Consider the following 20,006-nt stretch of genomic DNA (forward strand, 5'->3'; position numbering starts at 1 on the left):
CTACATATATTCAAATAGAATTTTAGTAAAGCCCAAACTGCAGCTGGAAGCTTTAAAATATCTTTAGTTTTCATCTTGTGGATTTTATGTTCTTGATAGCTAAACAGATCTGTTTATTCGTTTTCCAAATCGTCCTCTTCCATTTGTTTTTCATCCTGCTTTTACATACAACATACTCCTTTCCTTTTTGCTCTTTAAACACGTTTTTAGCCAGATGCAGAGATACATACATTCTTAACTGTCAGGTTTTCTGTTGCTGGATTTTTACAGCAAGGTCACTGCATGGCAAGTTCTAATATTCATAAGGAAGGATAGGTGGCACTCTTGTTATTTTTGGTTAGTTTCCTGAAATAAATCAGGTATATGTACTCTCAGTAAGATTGCTTTTAATAGAGTAGTTGCAATGGAGAGAGTTTTTGAACACTGGAAGAGGATTTTGTGTATATATATATATATTTTTTTTTTAATATGAATGTATACCTAAATTATCTGAGCCTGGGATTTGTTCACAGTACTCTCTTGGAAGGTAAAATGTTTTTTTTTCTGAAGACCTCAAGAGTAGGTGCTCAGCTGTATAGTAGTGGCTAATTTTACACACACACACTATATATATATATATATTTTTTTCCCCTGTATTTATATGCAATTTCCATATAGTAGTCTAAGAACAAAATAAAATGCTTTAGGGTTAACTGCTATTATAAATACCCTTATACCTTGTACTTTCTTTTTCATTGTGTATTAAAGCATAGATTTAAGTTGGAATGGCAATCACAGTGCTATTGAAAGAAAAGAAATAACAGTGCTAGCAGTCAACAGAGCCTTTATTTCTTAATCGATGGTAGCAAATACTTGTTGCTCTAATTCTATAAATTGATTGTAGAATGGCATAGGTTCATGAGCTTGAGTTTTCTCTTATAATCTAGAAAACCTGAAATATAAAAAAACACGCTGTTAGAGACATGGAATGTTACACGTTTTCTTACAACAGAGAAGAACTTATTTCAATTCCACTGCAGATTTAACTGTGTGTGCAGCTAGGACACAGTTACAGGAAGGTATTTTAACCTTGATTCTTGATGACTGCAAATCAAATCAGAGTCCATTTCATTATTATTGCTAGCTGACAGCTTCATGTGGCTGAGACAGAGTGATTTGGTGATATCCAATATTGGTGAGTCCAATATTTCTCAATCCATTTATCAATCAATTGATTGTGTTATTGCTTTTCCCAGAAGAGAGTCCCCATGGCTTAAAGAAGAGGAGTAGAGTTGGGATAAGCAGAGTTTAGAAAAGTTTCCATTCTGCTTCTGTCCAAGAGTATGAATCTCCTCCACATGAGTATCTAAGTACCTCAGCAATGGGATCGTGGCTCATCCTACACCACGGAGTGTTCAGGGAGTTTCTCAATTGAAACCTTCTATGCAGAGCCATTCTTAGGCATTGAATATTTTGCAAGGCTACTTTGGTCTTGTGCTTCATACAGGAAATTAAATAGGTAATGTGGAAGGAAATGTGAATGTTAGAGCAGCAGTTTGTTATTTGTGAGACTGTTGGCTTGACTTTTCCTTGAGCAGCTAGTAATAGGTGTTGCCATGTAATCACAGGATAATGTGCAGTGTGGTTGGATACATTCTGAAATGCTTGAATTCTGACTCAGAAGCCTAAGTTGCGGTTGCGACTGTGCTTTGCTAGTGTAGGGCATGAACTTAGTTCAAACAAAATCCCTTCTTGAAAGAGTTTCCAGCCCATCTTAGATTTTATTTAGCTCCATTTGAAAATGATTTGTTAATGTACAGAACTGGGGAAACACTGCTTGATTTATTTATTTATTTATTTATTATTTTTTTAGTTCTTCATGTAATTGGATTCCAGAATTAAAAGTGGGTTGAACAAGTTTGGTGGTGGGCTATTTCTTTCTGATGAGTGAAGAAACATTTTATAACTTGGCAGTTTATTTTACCGTTTATATTTTTGGTGCCCTCCCATGTAATACAGGCTCATGTATTACTCATCCCTCTGTTTTTCCCCTCCAGTGTTTTTTTTGTAACAATATCCCAAATTGTCTGAATTGAAGAGTTCCAGATAAAATTCTATTTTGGTGCAGGAAGTTTTCCTGTTGACTGAAATAATATTTACTCATATTTTCTAATATCAAATCAATGTTCAAGTTATTACATGTCATTAGGGCAAATAATTCTGTTTTGTAAAATAACACAAGTCCCACATGGTGGTAGTTATGGAAGTTAACACTTTTTCCCTTACTGTGGGAGTGCTAGCATCTTTGAGAGATTCCAATTTTGGTTCTTATTTATGCTTGACATTCAATGTACTTGACATTCTGATTATTTTACACCTACGTAATTTCTTATAGCTCAAGGGATAATGACAATATTTTAAACAGTTGTGAAGTGTAGCTGTATATTATTAAGCAGATGCCACACTACAAATGGAAGGAAAAAAAGACGCCTAAAATAGTTCTGGAATCATTTTCTTGTGTATCTTAGGGTCAGCTGGAGGAATTCATCATCTTGTTTAGCTGTGCAACTTGGTTATCTGCTTAATTGCAAGGCAGATCAAGCACTACCAAAATAATTTCCTTTTATTTGTTTATGTGCGTATAAATGTTTGTGTAGAAAATATATAATGCTGGGTTGTGTGCTCACCTTGTGCCCTTTGTGGTCTGGGGCATTACAGAACAAATCTCTGAGCAGTTTCTCAGACCTTACATTTTCCTAAAGTTTGGATTAAAATGACAAAGTAATATGTACTGTTTGTAAAATTAAGATGATTAGAGCTCATCTATGTACAACACACACTCTTGTGATGGTAGATCTTAAAAGTAGCTATTGTATCTCTTGGTTTATAGGTAATTAGGGTATAACATAAGGAATGAAAATATGATAGGAAGAACAATTCCGCTGATTAGAGATGTATTTCATGTCATTTTTTTTCCTATTGCAAAATAATTTTATTATGTGTCTTTGAGTTATTTTCATGTAACTGTAGAGATCTGTGCAGTCACAAAAGATTTTACGCCCTTTCAGAAAGGTAGAATCAGTCTCGGGGACAGTAAAAACAAGAGGAAAATGGTCAAAAGATGAAGCTCCCTACAGAAGAACAGCTGTTGGTCACAATTCCCTATTTCATCTAATAGGAATTCTGTGTTGAATTTAACTAACGTAATTGTAAGTAAATTGGCTACACAAAGTGTGAAGAAGGAATGCTAGAACACTTTGTCTTATGGGCCGTGCAAGGAGGCTTTAAGCACTTAGCCAAGTCCTCAAAAACATTTGTTCCCCAGCCAGGGGTCCTTGGAACAGCACTAAAGTGCATTACCGGAATGGTTTGGTTGTTTTTTGGATCTTTATTTTGCAATCTTGCCACCTGGTGGTATACTCTGGCAGTAAGGGCTTGGCTAGAAACCTGTCCTAATAGTTGTATACTTTGGTAGGCAAAGACTTTTACATCTGGGTTGTAATTAAGTTCTTGCATTTTAGCATGCACATTCAATGTGTTCTTTCATTTCAGCTCTTTCCGTCTTTGTTATGTAATGGCAAAGTGGTTTCTGAAAATTTGCTGAGGAAAAAGGACAAAGCACTTACTGGAAAAATTCATTGTGCACAAAACCAAAGGAGTTATTTGGAGCTTAAAAAATTACTAAAATATGCACACAGATATTTATCTCAAAAGTGCAGTGAGATTCCAAATTGGCTGAAGTTTGGGGTTTCTTCCCTCATTACTGTCTCCATGTTAAGTGACAAGTGCCATATAAGGTCTCTGAATGTCTTTACGTTAAATATATCTGTTTTCCATCCCACTCTCATTTTCATAGACACAAGGGAAGAGAAAATCTAGAAACTCTCTGTGGTTCTGGAACACCTCATCCTGGCACACTGTGAACCTTAATCTTCAAATTAAAATTAGCTATAGTTTTAAAAATAATAGTGTCTGTGTCCTGAAATTCACAGATAAAACTATTTTAAACAAAACTTACCTAGAACACATAAGAGCTGTTGTTATTCCTGAAATAAGTCATGCAAATTGAAGCAGTATGGATGTTGAATATATTTGGATGGTTTATACCTTCACATAGGCTTAAGGTAAAGACTGTGAAATGAATGATCTCTAAACACAAGAGCAGAGCCGTGGGGAAGCTCACTCTGTGCTGCTAATCCAAGGAGAAGCAGGTGTGGTGTTACTGGTGCTGTGTGAGGAGATCTTTGTGGATAATAAAAGATGTTCCGTGAAGAGTTCAAAGGGCATTAACAACCCAGTGTTTGCAAATGGAATGTTTTTAAACCTGTCTTTATGGTGTGCTGTTGAAATGTTTGCATACAGAACGCTCGTGTCCAGCAGGACCTCTTCCTTGCAGAATGCTGTCTGTGATCTTAATACGCCTTCTTGAGTGTCTGTTTGCATGTCAGAATATCATTCATTCAAAATGATTTCAACGTACAGACTTAAAGGTCTCTGAGCTACGCACTTCCAGGTTCTTATGTCCTGCACAGAACAGACTCTCCCCCCCCTCTGCTGCCAGCTGCCCACCTCTTCTGCTCTCACATCTCACACATACGCAGACAGCCCCTGTCAGATGTGCATGGGGTTTCCTCTGCACTGGCAGCCTGCAGCCAGCCTGTCATCCTCTGCAGCTGCTCCCCTGTATCATCTCACGCCACACACAAAAAAATGTCTTCTGCATTTTCTCTTCCTGCCCCTCTCACATACAGGGCAGAGCAGCAGACACTGAAGCTAATGTGACGAGTACTTCTGTTTTTCTTGCTGTTCACCTTTTTCTTCTCATCTGTTTCTTGGCTTTCAGCTTCCCTTCCCACTTTCAGCCCTTTATCCTCACCCTCCTGGTTAACGTTCTGCGTTCACCCTGTGAATGCTGACTATTAATCTCAAAGGGTAGCTGTTCTGGAGCAGCTGTGCAGCTTGAAGTGCTGCAGGTTCAGACTTGGCTTTTTCAGTATGCTATCGATTTTTGAAAATGATGAAAATACAACCAGTTGAAAGTCTTCGAAGGATTGTGTGCTCTAAAAGTACTGCTTATTTATGTATAAGAGACTAAGGCAACAGCACTGATAGTTGGGTAAGATTGAGAGATAGTTGGGGCTGAGGCTCATTGTTCTGTGCTCTTCATGTAGACTGTGGGTCACTGAACTTTTTTTTATCATATTATTTTACTGAGTTATGTCTGTAACTATTTATGAAACTGGATATTTGCTTTAGTTAGTTTGTCTATTTGGGGTATCCTTCAGATCAGTCCACTTGTTTGTTCTAATAATTTGCTTAATTCTCTGAGGTTTGTCAAGTCTAATTACCTCTTCTCTTTTTTTTCTGTTTTGAAATCAAGGCTGATTGATCAACTCAAGAAGACCCAGCTGGTTTTGTTACTCGGAACCCAGTTTGTGACGCACTCTTGCATTTTTAGAAGACGACAGTACTGTACGTAGTTTTTCTTTCTCCAAAAATTCAAAAATAACTTATAACATAATAGAATGCCTAGAGAATTGAAAAAGAAAATTCCTGAAGAGTTCAACTCATACTGATAAATAAGATTGTGATTTTGAACTTAATGTCACCGGCCAAGAAAGTAGAAGTGCTCTGTTTGCTTTACAGTAGTACTTATCAGAGATTCCTTCCATGTAACAATGCTACTTTAGGATTTCAGATCATCTAAGGAGAGCTTCCCTTATTTTGCAAGATCAATCTACTTTCTCTTTACACTGAGTTGTGTAAAGTGTGGGATTAGGGACTGTGACAAATGTATTGCAGCACTTGACTGCATTGAAGATGGATTATGTAATGGCTGCTGCTGAAATGAAACACAAGGCTGGGAATGTAAAGCAAGTGCAGAGATTGCAGTGCCACTTAATGACACCTACAAAAAGATAGCTCCAGTAGAGCTTGTGTTTCCTCCCCATTTCTCTCCCAGCACCCCAAGACTTTGTATTAAGTGATGGTTTCTCTCTTAATTTCGACGATATTTTTCCACACTGAAAATTTCATTCTTTATAAAAATGCATCTTCTTAACTGCAAAAGAAAATTACACACGTAAAGTGTTGGCCTCATAGTCAATAATTCAAACAGTAGAAGACATAAATGAAAGTCAGGTAGTGTGGGTTAGATGAGCTTTATAAACACGTTAAAATGAAGTTGCCCAGCTTGCTCTCAATGGATAAAAGTTCCATGATTTTCTGAGTGAAAGGAGAAGGCAGGTGTTTATTCTGTCTGACTTTCTGTTGAACCATTGAATAAATGGTTGAAACGTATTGTAAGTAGTATTGTAAGCACACAATCTGCAGTATTAATACTTCTAGGCTTTGTAACCAAGAAGGGAAAATATAATAATTTGAGTATTTTCCCTTAGAAAAGGGAAATAGCACTTGCTATCTACTTAATGAACTCTTGGCTTATGAAATAGTAGAATGATTAAAGAAAAAATAATAAGCATTTACTCCTAAATAAGAGTTTTATACAGCAAAATATAAGATGAATTTCAGTGTTGATGATTACAAGATGTCTGAACAAATTTGCTTTATGACTACAGTAAATATATTTCCAGTGTGGCAGTGAGATTGATAAGCATGTTGCAAGGAGAAAAAAAGAGGATCACATTTGCTCTTTTTCTAATACGTAAATGTAGGAAACTTAGAATACCGCGTCTCGCTATCCTGCTGTAGTTCTGAGTATCTTTCTCTGTCTTCAGAGCACTTCCTCCACTAAGGGATGTGCAGAAGGGGATTTAAAGTTTGATTTATGAAAACACAAAGACATGAATAACAGCAGCATGGAAAAAAAGGGGCTTTTGAAGTTTTCTATAAGTGATTGTGGAAGTTTTCCATAGCATAGTGCTTAAGATCTGTATAAGTGCTGCAAAGTGCTGCATAAAAGCTAGCTTCAGATGGATTATTTATTTGCTTTTATACTGTAGATTAAAAAAGCTGAAAATAACTTCTGTGACAAAACTTACAAGAATTGCAGTATGATGCAAACTGTTACTTGAACAACTTTAATCAAAATTGTAATGTTTATATGGATACAAATTATTTAGGGTTCACTCATTCGTCTCAAATTTCCAGTTGAATTGCTGCTGGGATGGTAGTGTGGATATGTAGTTCTCGCATACATGTAAATGTTCATTGATGGGCTCTTTAACTGACAATCAGAGCGAAAATACAGTCATAATGCAATGGCAGTTGTAATGTTATTCAGTCAGCGTGGTCTTTTAAGCGTTGCATTTTACTGACATCATTTCTGTTGGATTCAATGAAGGATTTTAGTGGGTGCTGTAAGCTGTGCAGACCAAATATTGTGCTGGTCTTTCAAAATCCTAGAGATTGAAGCTATACTGTTTTTGAAAACTTGTAAAACAGATAATCTGCAATCCTTGAGTGTCAGATAATTAAAATGTCTGTAACAGACTAAAAAGATAAGACAGATTTACTAGCTGGGGAACTTTCCTAGCTGGTCAGATACTTAAATTAGGTCTTCCTCATGAGGATTTTCTTTATTTCTTTAGGAAAAAAAAAAAAAAGCCCTTCAATTTTGTTTTTCTTTACAATATTTTATGCGCACACATATTATATTGTATATATTACAAACAATTTATACATTACTATATACAATAGTTTTCAATTATGTTGTGGAAGGCAAGCAGCCATGCACAATCACACAAAGCATTGTGCTTCTGTAGTTAAGAATAATAAAAGACCAAAAATATTCCTAACAAATGCTTTGTCTTAAGCCTCTTAAATAACACTTTTGGAGAGCCAATGGGTTTAAATCTAACAATACTTGGATTTGACTATTGTTAAACTTCCTCATAGCTGGAACTGAGATTGCATTTCCGTAAAGGTTTGTTTCCACTGATGAATGTATACGTGGCACCTGTTATGGGTGTGCTAAGTGTCAGTAGAAGATTCCAATAGCCTTGACTGGAAGGCAGTGCTAATTTGTGTGGGAGATTTTGTCTGGTGAGGCCACAAATTCCTAAGGATTATTTCTTTTTCATTAAAGTCACAAAGGTGATTGCTGCTGTTGTCCTCTCTGAAAACATATTCCCAATATGAAATCACATACGGTTTTATTGTTCATTAAGGGAGATGTTTTAGGCTGCTGTGTTGTTTCTATACTTATTAGAAATTAACTGCCAGTTATAATTGAGAATGAAGAAACTGGAGAAATGGCTTCATCTTCAGCATCAGCTGCAGCCACGCCTGCATTTCTCTCTATGGGCACTGGAGAAGTGAATGATACCCTTGGCTGTTCAAGAAATTATCATGATCTTTTGCTTTTGTAACTTATTCTATCTACATTGGAGGAAAATAACATCAAAACATGTTATTTCTAGTCTTATTTTATTGTATTCAGCATGGCTGTGATGGACACAAATTGTACGTCATCTCACCCTTAGTGATCATATATGTGCCAACAAAATTAGTTTCTTAGGTTTGATGTCAGATAGTCCCGTCCATCTGTTTCTGTGTTACTTTTCCTGGGAGCACATCCTGTGTTTTTAACGGAAGAGGAATATATTCTATTTTCTTTCATTTTTTTAGATGCCTGTGTGGTGTCATTGATTCAGAATGTGCAAAAGTAGAGCGTTTCTTATCTGCAAACACCTCCACAGTTATCTTACTTTGTTGTACAGCTAGATTAAAAATGCCACTATGTGTGCATGTATTTGAACTCTCTCCCAAACTCTGGAAACCTGATCTCCTTTAAATATGTTTTTCCTATTATTTTAAGTCAATTACATTTTATAATCATACCATCAACACTTTATTTCAAATCTGTTATTTTGAGAGGTCTGTAGTGATAATTGCAACATAACTATATTCAGTGAGAGGTAGAAGAAAGTTTCTAGTTCTGTCACAGGGCTTCTGCTCAGTAAACCTTGCAGGGGTTGGGGTCACTTACCCACACATCTTCCTTCTCTGGGTAAACACAGCGTCCTCTGGAGAGGAGCTGCAGATGGCCGGGTTCTGTGCTGACCTGGAAGCAGTGGTTGCTAATACCGAGAAATGGCTTGCAGTCATTTAACAGACACCGTCGATATATAAAAAAGTGCAATTCACGTCTGCTATTTGTTGCTTTAGATTTTTTTTTTTTCTTGGCAGACTTTTTCATCTGCAGATTTTCTAACTGTATTACTAGATTTCCACTGACTTCTGTCTCTCTCTAGAGCTCTCAGAGCCCAGGTTAATGCTTTGTACTCGTTTCCCTTCTATACAAAGCATTCAAACGTATTTCCTTAATGTGACACCACAGAGCGCTGAGTACAATTCAAATGCTAATACGTAGAAACGAAATGTCACAAAGGAGATGTGTTAACGTTTGTCTTTATTCACTGTTTCAAATGCTATGTGCCAAATCCTGCTTGACACATATAACATACTACACTTACTCCTTAAAGGCAGGGTAAATGCCTTTCTGAAGGTAAAAATCCTTTTTGCATTTTTTAATTCTTTTGATCTTACAGCAGAGCGAATGTTTCCTTTCATGACCCTGCCTGAGCCTACTTTGCCGATTCGTCCGCTTTCTCACTGATTCCTGTGTTAAATTTCCCTTTTTCAGGGAGAAACTGCCAAGTGAATGCATCCCACAGACAGGAATCCAGCCCCCTCGCACCTCCAGCCGGTTTTCTTAAGGCACAGGAGTTTCTCCTCAGTGATTTTGGTGCTCTTTGTCAGCCCGTAAGTTTAGCTCCTGGTTGAGGTTAGGCTTAGCTCTTTTTAAACAAAACCACAGTTCACTTATTTCTTGTTATTATTAGAATGTGTATTTGCTGGTGTATCTTGTTAATCTGCTTCAAATTTTAAGTGTGTGTTTTGCCTGCTATTATACATGGCTGATAGAGTTCCATTCACTTCATTCACTTGTGCAAAGTAGAAAAATTCTCAACTTGCTTTCAGTCTGATCTAATCATCTTCTATTGAAATCCTATCAATTTTTCCCCTGGAGAGTTCATCAAAGCCAGTAATACTACTGTCATTCTTGAATGGCTTTTTGGACCTGGCCAATTTTTGCAGGCTTGTGTAATCCACTGCACTTCCCACGTCTCTTTGCCCGAGGTGGCAGAAAGCAGAAGGACTGGGTGGGCAGCAGGGCCATGCTTCCCTGTGTCGGGCTCCTCGAGCCTCTGCAGCACCCTGAGGTACACGCTTTATACCTCAGGGTTCTCAATCGCGTTCTTGGCACTGCGTGTTCCAGTGGGCCAAGTGACTTATTCTTAGGCCTGGTTTGAGATTTCTCAGTAATCTTCCTCTGCAGATGTCAGTGCTTCAGTACTGAGTGAAGTGATGCTTTGCTTTTTATGTATGCAAGCTACACACGGTCTGCAGCCAGCTACTTAAGCTTAAAAATATTTAAGAGTATGTTTCCATGCAAGGTCTTACAGAAATGCGAGCTTATGACTTATTGCTTTTCCTTGATTCTTGTGAAAGATTTTTGGAGAGTGCTTTGAGGAGGGTTTTTTTTTTTTTTTTGGTCCTATCACTACTTCTCCTTTGTGCTTATATTAATTTTCTTTCTTTGCTTGAGCCCTGTAACACTTGTTATCAGAAGCTGCAATTTCCTGCCACCTGTGGTGGAATGTATTTCTTCATTATGAGCTTTTTGCTGCTTACTCAAGTTTTAGTTTTGATTAGCTGCTATGGAATATCTACATATCATTTGCGTGTCCTGCAAAGCTTAATCAGCTGATAGCTGTGCAAATTGCTGCCTCTAGCTGATTTTACCTCGGCCCAAATCGCTCTGTGCCAGATCCTGGTACCAGCACTGAGCTGGTATGAAGTGAAGTGCAAGAGAATGTGTTGGAAAACTTTTTTCATGTATTTTTTAATTCCCTGGAAATGAAAGAGCACTGCAAATGCTGAGGCGCAGTTCAAAGTGATTTATCTGAATGGAGGTGGAATTTAGAAGAGATTACAGCTTTTTATTCAGAATATGATAAACATTTCCTTAATGTCATTTTCTGCACCATTTTATTTAGAACCTTAGAGATTTTTTAAGAAGAATGTAAGCAGATGTTTACCTCTACTTGTTAAATTTTCATAGAAATGGACTACTGTGCCCAGATCAGAAGAGAACCATCAATTGCACTAGCGTTGGCTCGTAAATGCAAATATTTATTTTACTGTTGTCCTTTAAATAATTTTTTCCACCTCCAGTTTAAAAATAGAACTGTGTTTGTATCACAGGGTCAGCTTTCTCAGCACCTCATCTCTATCTACTAGTTTCTTCATCAGTATCATCTGGAAAAAGGATTAAGACCATATCAGTGTGATAAGAAGAAGCATATGTATATATGGGAGGCACTTGTCAATTGTACTGGATTTCCAGCATCAAAAAAAAAGAACTTAGCAACAGCAGATGTATAGCTTGAAAACTGTAGGAGGAGAGAGAAGAATTGGTTTGGATTCTCTGTGCTGAATTCTGCTGCAGCCGCTGGCATGAGCAATGTAAAGGAGATGGGCTGGTACCATAGGTAAAACTGCTGCTGTCTGACATGCAGTAATTCAACTGATACTTGTCAGTGAGGTTACTGGCAAGTAATGCTATTTAAAACAAACCACAAAGAGAACAAAGAATAATTTCTGTTTGTTCTTTATTTTCTTTCTTAATCCTTCTAATCAGACCTTAGCCCCTGGGATATAAATTATAACTTGAAGGGAGATGAGTCCATATAGACATTATAAACTGCTTCTGCTAGGTATTTCTGGAAGAGTCCTTAGCAGTATTCAAAAGGCTGTAAGAATGACCTTGATAGAAGGGCCTCTTCTTCTCCCTGTAATATTTGTTACTTTCAGCCTCACTCCCGGGAGCTGGGGCTACTCCCTTGCTTTTAATATTTTTTTTTTTTTTTTTTTTTTTTTTGGTCAAACCTCATTCTGAGAAATTCTTCCTTTTCCCACCATCCCACAGGTCCCCAGAGACATGGCACACAGCCTTGCTGGAGTAGCATGATTCACTACTGTAAAGGTTTCTGTCAGCCTTGCTTGAGAAACTGCACTGAAATGGAAATGAAATCTGTGCCCAATGGGCACGGACGTAACTTTCAACAACTAAACTCTTTCTTCTGTTTCCTCCCTTACTTCTTCTAGCGTGCACACATTTTTACTTGTCAGTGTGCTTTATGGATGAAATAAAAATAAAGCTTTGCAAGGTGGTGTGATTGTGGGTGGTGCTGGATCTTCATTTTTCTCATCAGCTTTTCTCTAAATCCTATTTCTGAAAATAAGCAAATAATTATATCCAGTTTCTGTCAAGGGTTAATAGCAGATCCTTTCCTTATGGAAGGACTTGGAGTAGGAAGGGAACTTCTTGTTCCTGTAACCAGTTCACAATAGACTTTCTGGGGCTGTGGTTGCATTTGAATCAGGGTTTATGATAATCCTGAGTGGCTCATCAGTGGTCACCAGAGAACCAGAAATTTGAAGAGAGATTTAATAAAGTTTGGTTGTGGATTGTGTACGTTAGTGGTGTTGTCTTTAAGCAAAAAGAGAACAACTTGTGGTTGCTGAAAACCGTGCTAAACGAGCAGTTAAGGACATCACTGCAGAAGAAGGCATGCGTATGTCCAGGTTAATGGTCATGGAAGAGTCTTGCATTGACTGGTCATTTTATGCAATTGTGGGGAAAAAACAAATAGGAGGGAAAAAAAGAAGAAAAGAAGGATGCTGCAAGCACAATTGTTTTACTGAGCATTTTAGTACAGAATTAAGGAATAGCAAATTGAGATTTGCAAAAGCTAAAGTGAAGGAGATTGCAATAGTTAAGATTAGTAAGGATAAGAGAACTCGCCATCGTGGCTTTGTGGAATTTGAATTAATTTTGAGAAAATATATACCAGTAAAATGAAAAGTTAAGGAAAAGGAGAAAGGAGAGACAAAAAAAAAAAAAAAAAAAAAAAAAAAAAAAAAAAAAAAAGCCCTGCAAGCCTAAAGAATCATTTTATTGCAATTTGTAAGTGAAAGAATGGCAGAAATGGAACATTCTCTGAAATGATGAGAAACATTTAGAACATTGAGCACGTAAAGTGAACTATGCTTCTTCCTTGTTTTTTCCCCGCACATGCATACATGTGAATACACATGGGCGTTTATGTGCCTGTTCATTTGTGCACTTGTGTAGTTCATCAGCAGCTGAGATCTAGTAAGATTGAAAACTTGCTTAAGAAAAGCTCTAGTTGTCTTCCATCTGGAGTCTCATTTTAATCCTGTGATTTGCTGCGTAAGTCTTGACCCTTGTGGTAGCACTTGCTTTTTTCTTCCTAAACTTTGTGTGCTACAAGGCTTTCATTCATTCTATTTTCAAATTTGAATAAAATAGGTAATGTTCATACTATACATTAAAAAAAGAATAACTTAAATATCTATTTTTAAGTTGTTTTGTGTTTACGTAATGCTGTCTTGTTATAAGGCATTTCCAAACTTTTTGCACTGGCAGTTTGATCCTTTTTACAAGAAGTTGGAAACTGCTATGGATGATTCATTTTGAACTGCTATTTTGGTGGTGCACACATCATCTTAGATACAGCTTTACATAAAACGGATGGGAAAATGCTAGTTTATATACCTCCTCCACCTATCTATTTAAATGAAAATCCATAAAACTTGATCAGGGGTCTGTCATTTGGATTTATTTAGGAAGAGCACACTTTGAACATACAGTAGGAAAAAATGAGGAGAGAGCTCAGGAGTGTGAGTGGTGATCAGCTAACCGTGGAATGGAGGAAATGCTGTGGATTGTGTCAGAACTCACCCTTGCCTTTAAGCCTCAGATGTTTGTCATGTCTGAAGATAAAACATTCTAAACCTACTAAAACAAAAATAAAGATAATGCAACGAGGCAGGAGATAAGATCTGCTTATGTTCTCATGCTTTTGGGGCGGGAATAAGTGGGGAAAAAAAAGTAAGGAAAAAGACAGATTCTTCCTTTGTGTTCATGGAGGAGGGCTTTATGGTGCTGAGATTCCTGAGAAGTCAATCAGAAAAACTGGACTTATTAGAAAATGGGCCTTTTCAAGGAAAGCACTGGTTAACAGTCCTTTTTGTTACTGCATGCACTATCTGCAAATTGAAGTTGTGTGTAAAACTTCAATGTCACAATGAAATTAAAGTATGGTGATGATAATAGATATTCCTAAAATACATGAACGCATGAACGCTAAAACTAAGATGTGTTTTTCCGTTGATGTGTATTAAAAATAAAGTGGCATGTTAAAAAAAATAAAAGTTTATATCAGCTTGGAATGAAAAATGGATTTAATGAAACTTCTATTTCATTGGATTTTGTTCCTCATTGGTTAGCAAGAAATAATCCAAATTTCTCAATGCAGAAAGAAGTGATGTACAAAAAATATTATTTCAGTAAGCAGTTCATAGGCTTTTTCATTCAGACTATGAACATTATATATTAAGGGTTTAGTTTAATCTCTCTAGAACTCTATAGTCTGTGGATACTATTCAATTCAGGCAAAAGTCCTGGTGAAATACATGAAGTAAATGCATTTGCACAGTTTGACCAGTCAGTTATGAATATTCACTTTTTTGTGAACAGATGGTAGCTCCAATTCTGTGCAGAAATATTGTCATAAGTACTTCCTTTAGTACTTTTTGTATTCCAGTTCTTTTCACAGTTGTTCTTCCATTCAAGACATATTTGTTGTAGTAAATATGTATTCTGACAAAATATTTAAAGGTGAACAAAGAGAGAGGGAAGCGAATAACTCTTTTTCTTTGTGCTGAGAAAGTGACTGATATACTCTGTGTGCTCCTGTGTCTGGAATGCTGATACATACGTGCAGTCTAAATGGGTGAAAGAAGGTTTGGATTTAGAAAAAAACAAGTCTCCATGTTGTTCCTGTGCTTTTTACAATCTTGCAGCTTTTTATTTCTTGATTTAAAATGCAATTTACACAAATGCCCAGTAGACTTTGTTAAGAAAATTAAATAATCTGTTTCCCAGTGGAAGCAGTATGTAAAATAAGCTGTAAAGACACCTTGAAGTCACTGCATTGCAGGTGGAATTGGAGATACCACGGTGAATGGTGACGGAGAGTAGCTGGATCTGCAAAGGCTGCTCTTTCCATTCAAGGCAGACAGGTGTTCCTGTACATGGCGTGGGGCTGGACTAGGTGACCCTTAAGGGTCCCTTCTAAGTCAAACAATTCTACGATTCAGTGATTAAATACCATACTTCTTAATTCCCCATCACACTGAAGATAACTAACCAAAGTAACTTAATTTGAAGAAAAAAGATTTGTGCCAGGAGTTCTCAGTGTTTTTCTCCATGTAGAAAGCATGCAAATATTCTGGTGTTTTTTAGCCATTAATTATATATATATATATATATATATATATATATATATATAATAAACTTCTTAGCTTCTGCTATAAAGTAGGCTGTAGATTGTTTGGTGCAGGATTTATGTTGCTCTGTGAATTTTGAATGCTAAGACAATATTATTATTGACCACAACATCACTTGAAGGCTTTGAGTAACTCAGAAATCTAGCATTTAACAGCTCTTTCCAATAGTTCTTTGAAATTCCATTTTTGTAATTTTTGTCTTTTTCTAAAATAGCTTTTTAATTCATATTCAAAAACAAAAGAAGGATATCTTAGAAGAATTTCTTAATGTTTTATGCAGAGTGTTTTATGGAGAGAACTCCTGTTGCAAAATGACCTGTATCTTTTAGTGCAGCTGATTTGAAAGAGCAAGAGGTCAGAAATTTTCTAAGTGTTGTTGAAATCTGTATGTTAGCACAGAGCACTTTAGAAAGACTGTTTGGGACTCTGTAGAAGTTGCATTTTTCTTTTGATTTCAGTCTTGTACCTGGAAAGGATTAGAGGACATTCATTTGAGTCAATGGACAAATAGGAAATATTTTTAAAATGTAAGATGCAGATCAGGAAATGCACTCAGATGAATGTGGTATAAGAAAGCCTTTATGAGGCTCCATTATTTTATTGGGTGATAATGGGAAAAAAAACTAGCAAGTTTCCTTTTTTTCTGCTACATCAGGTTGTACTTACTACTGGTTTTTTAGTGCAAGGTTATTGGTGACCTTGTTTCCTGCTGAAAAGATATCTTAAAAGCAAAGTTTCTTCTAAAGAAAGGCATATTTTCCTAGAAAGTAGTAGTTAGCCATTGATTTACTTACTTATTCTGTCTTTGTCACCTACTAATTTTCCAGAGTTGCTCTCTGTTGATTATGGCCTTGAAAAATGACAGATAAATTTTAGTATTGTTACTCAGTCTTGTATTTTGTGATACATGCATATATACATGGTATTCTTTAATTTAGTTTAAAGCAGTTATCTTTGAACAATCCCAACTCAGATGCAGGAGAAACTTTGAAAGCTCATCCACATTCTTCCTACCCTTGCTTAGAGCAGTTCTTGTGTTCCTCCTGCACAAGGGAGGAAACTGGGAGATCTGAGAAAACTTTGTCCCCGCTCTGCAGAAGCAGAGCAAAGCAGGTTTCAAGGAAAGGTGATGTTGCCTGGCTGCAAGGCACACCGGGAGTTGGCCACAGAATGAGCTAGTCACAAGAGCAGACCCACGATCTGCAGATGTCAGCCTCCTGCTTTGCCTTGCCCCAGATGAAGAGCCTTGCTGCTGCAGGGCTGTGGGATGAAATTGTGGGCAGGGACGGTCAAAACCAGGGCAGCCTGCTCCTTCCAAAGCAGCCACTTCAGCTCCCCACTATGTAATAACCATGCTGCTGTTTAACTGCTTAGGTTTGTAAACATCGGTGGGCATTTCTTTGGCTTTTGGGAAAATGTTTCCCTATCACTGATATTAATGTAGCAATTTCAAATTTGGATTGTTTGGAATAGGATTCAGGCAACCTTTTTAACAGTTTTGCAGCCTTGTTAGGAACCATGGCATTGTTTGCAACCGACCTAATTTTTATTTTTCTTCTTTCTTTTTTAAACCAATCTAAACAGTGCTTATAAACACATGGTACAAAACACACGGTGTTGAGAAGAAATATTAATAATGACTGGAAGCCTATGGCTTCATTAGTAGTACTAAATAAAAGATACTGAGATACTATTTGCCAAATAACTGACCAGAAAACAGATCTGTAACTTCTGAGAAACACAGTAAATTTACTTTTTGTCACCTGTGCAAACCACAGAGTTTCTGGGCTGAAGTGATTTGTTTGATGTTTCATGGTAAATGTGCATTCCACGTAGATGTTCTCCACTGGGACATTACAGTTCAGTATAATAGCTTGAATTTGGAGAGGTATTGTGGTCAGTTAAGAATCACTGTCAATAGAATAATTACCTCCTTGTGGGAAGATAATTATTTACCTTGTCATGTCTGTAAGGCTTGGTGGGATTGATGTGGGCAAGAGCATGTCCATCAGGCTGCTGCTCCATCTCAGCACCAGCTGATGTAAAAGCCTTTCTGGTTTCAAGTCTGATTCAGTCATGCTCTCAGTCCTGCCTTGCACTCAGCGTTGAGCTGCTATGAGTTCTTTTTTAGGGGGCACATGAGCTCTACAAATAATCTGATGGGTGTAGGCTGCAAGGAAGCCTCAACTCTGGGATGGATGGAGCCTATGAGCCACATAGACCTGACTGAGATTGGATGGAAAGTGCTGGGACACTGGGGGCCTGAAGATCTGTTCCTCAATAGCCTATCCAAAGTAAAAAAAACAACAAACAAACAAAAACAAAAAAACAGGATCAGAAGTTTCAGGGTTTTTTTGGTTTTGGTTTTGTTTTGGTTTTTGTTTGTTTGTTTGTTTTGGTTTTGTTTTGTTTGTTTGTTTAACTACTTGGAGTGGATTTGCTCCATTCTTTTCAGGGACAGCAAACATACCGTTAGATTGTATGTAATTTTAACATTTGGTTTTGATACCTTATAGATGTTCTGTGCTTAATGCCCTTTTAACTCCATTTGATCTAAAAGAAAAATCTTATAACATCCTAGAGTTAAAATTAAGATCCTTGAAAAAATATATGGAGACGAAATTAGAAAGTGAATCCTCTTTCTCCCTGATGCCTCTTCCTTGCATTTAACCCTATGGTGAGCTTTCTAGGGATTAAAAAAAAAAAAAAGAGCAGAAATATTTTTTAATGGGATATGGGCAGGCTTGAAATAAATATTTAACAGATCCAGCTCTCTGAAGTGTCACTCACTGAGGTCAGAGCAGGCCCCAGTGGTTAAGCATGGGAAGCAGAAAGCCTGATGAAGGCACAAAGGGAGATGTGCGCTGTTCCCTGACAGCAGGCACTTGTTAGATCTGCTTGGCTGTACTCCACTCTTCAGCAAGTTTGCCAAGTAAAGCAACTTAACCTCAGAACTGAAATACTTTATGGTTTGTGTTGTAAAACAGCATCATAAGGAACCTGTGGAACCTGTATCCTAGGAGAAAAATAAAATTGGAACAAAAATCCACATAGATTTTGCATCATGAGACTGTTCATGGATAAATGAGCTATGTGGCTTTCTCAAAGATGTGAACGTGGATGACAAGCTTTATTTGTTACTTACGTATGAGAAATCTGAGTGCCCAAAACTTGATGAAACCAGCAACTGTGCAGCTCTGTGCATAGTAGTTGTGCAGAGGTTAACTTTGTGATTCTTATGTGGCCACATCTAATACGATAATTACTTTTGGCACCTTTGTGCCTAGGCCTAATTCATCTTGTGAAGATAAGGTAATCATTTACTACTTAACCTCATTCTTCATGTGCCAAATAACTCAGTAGTACAATAAAAATTTAGACATCCAAGTTGAGAGTAAAGAATGGAGGCCAGTACCCTGGGAAAAAAACAATATTTGAACAGTAAAATAAGCAGGATCACAGGAAATTTCTACCTCAAACAAGTCATGCTTTAGCAAAGAGCTTTGCATTAGTATTTTTACTTGGCAAACCTTAAGCTGAGATTTGCTATGGTGAAACATACAGTTCTCCAGCAAACATTTGTAGATTTCAAAAGAGGACATGGTTCAGTTAGTGTTGCTGCACCATGAATGGCATTTATGGTAGGCTGTACAAAGTTGCATGCTCCTAGTTAATGTTTAGTTTTGTAGTATAGCGTAGGCACACTTTGTGCAAATATGTTTTGGTCCAGACTTAAAAAAAAAACAACAAAAAACAAAAAACAAAACACAAAAAGCAAAAATCCTGGGATGTTTTTTAGTGTATTGAGAGTAGGGATGGCCAAAGTAGTGAGTTTAGTGCATGTGTATAAAGGTGAAAGAGAATTGTCATTTGAAGTGGAGACATAAAGTGTAGTCATAGCTATGTTGATGGTTTCTCCATATTTCATATGCGTGTGAGCTATGTTTATAGCTGCACAACTGTTTGTGTGTAAATAAAGCTACTGCAGCTTTCTTTCCCTGTTAGGATGGCTTTATCGTAATTGTGTAGAAGACTTGTGGGGAGCTGGAGAGTGTTGATATTGTTGTAATTCATTTAAAATTTGTTTCTTGTGTGTTTTTTATGTTCTTTCATTCTATTTCTAATAGCTGAAATTTTCAGTCTTGGAGAATTGAAGATAGATGAAATATACCTTCTTTTCTGTTTCCTGGTCGTCAGACTGGGATGATGCCATTTCTCACTATGGTTGTGTGAACAGCTGTAGAGTCACTTCAGAGTTAATTATATTGTGGCTCTCTTGTGGTGTGATAGGATAAAAATCATGAATTAATCGCTTCATTGGACCTTCATTCCTATTACAGTAAAGTTTCACTATACTGTAAATGCTTGGTATTATGTCAGCTCCCTAGAAGTAGTCATTATCACCTACACACTTGGTATCAAGTGCTGCTTTCTAGAGAGATTAGTACCTTCTCCTCCTCCTCCTCTTCCCCCACACTTGCTCAGCTGAGTTGAAGAAAATCCAAATTACCACAACCATACAGGATGGAAGATGGAAAATAATGCCCCTGATGTGTGGTTGCTGTTTCAAGGAGAGTAACAAGATACAGGATTTTCTTCTCCTTCACTAGCACTTTCATGCT

General features: G+C 37.1%; 1 protein-coding gene across 13 annotated transcripts in view; it reads left to right on the forward strand.

Moving 5' to 3' along the window:
• ATP2B2 (ATPase plasma membrane Ca2+ transporting 2) overlaps positions 1-20,006 on the forward strand; it is a 397,887-nt gene that overhangs the window by 137,503 nt on the left and 240,378 nt on the right. For 12 of the 13 annotated variants that reach the window (XM_085236247.1, XM_085236256.1, XM_085236244.1 and 9 more), the window contains exon 3: positions 5,360-5,451. The gene's annotated coding sequence lies outside the window, so the exon portion shown is untranslated. Of the gene's footprint in view, positions 1-5,359; positions 5,452-9,586; positions 9,706-20,006 lie in introns of all 13 variants that reach the window. The other variant, XM_085236248.1, reaches the window with a different exon arrangement.

The sequence above is a fragment of the Meleagris gallopavo genome, chromosome 14 (genome assembly GCF_905368555.1).
Source record: "Meleagris gallopavo chromosome 14, MGAL_WU_HG_1.1, whole genome shotgun sequence".
NCBI lineage: Eukaryota > Metazoa > Chordata > Aves > Galliformes > Phasianidae > Meleagris > Meleagris gallopavo.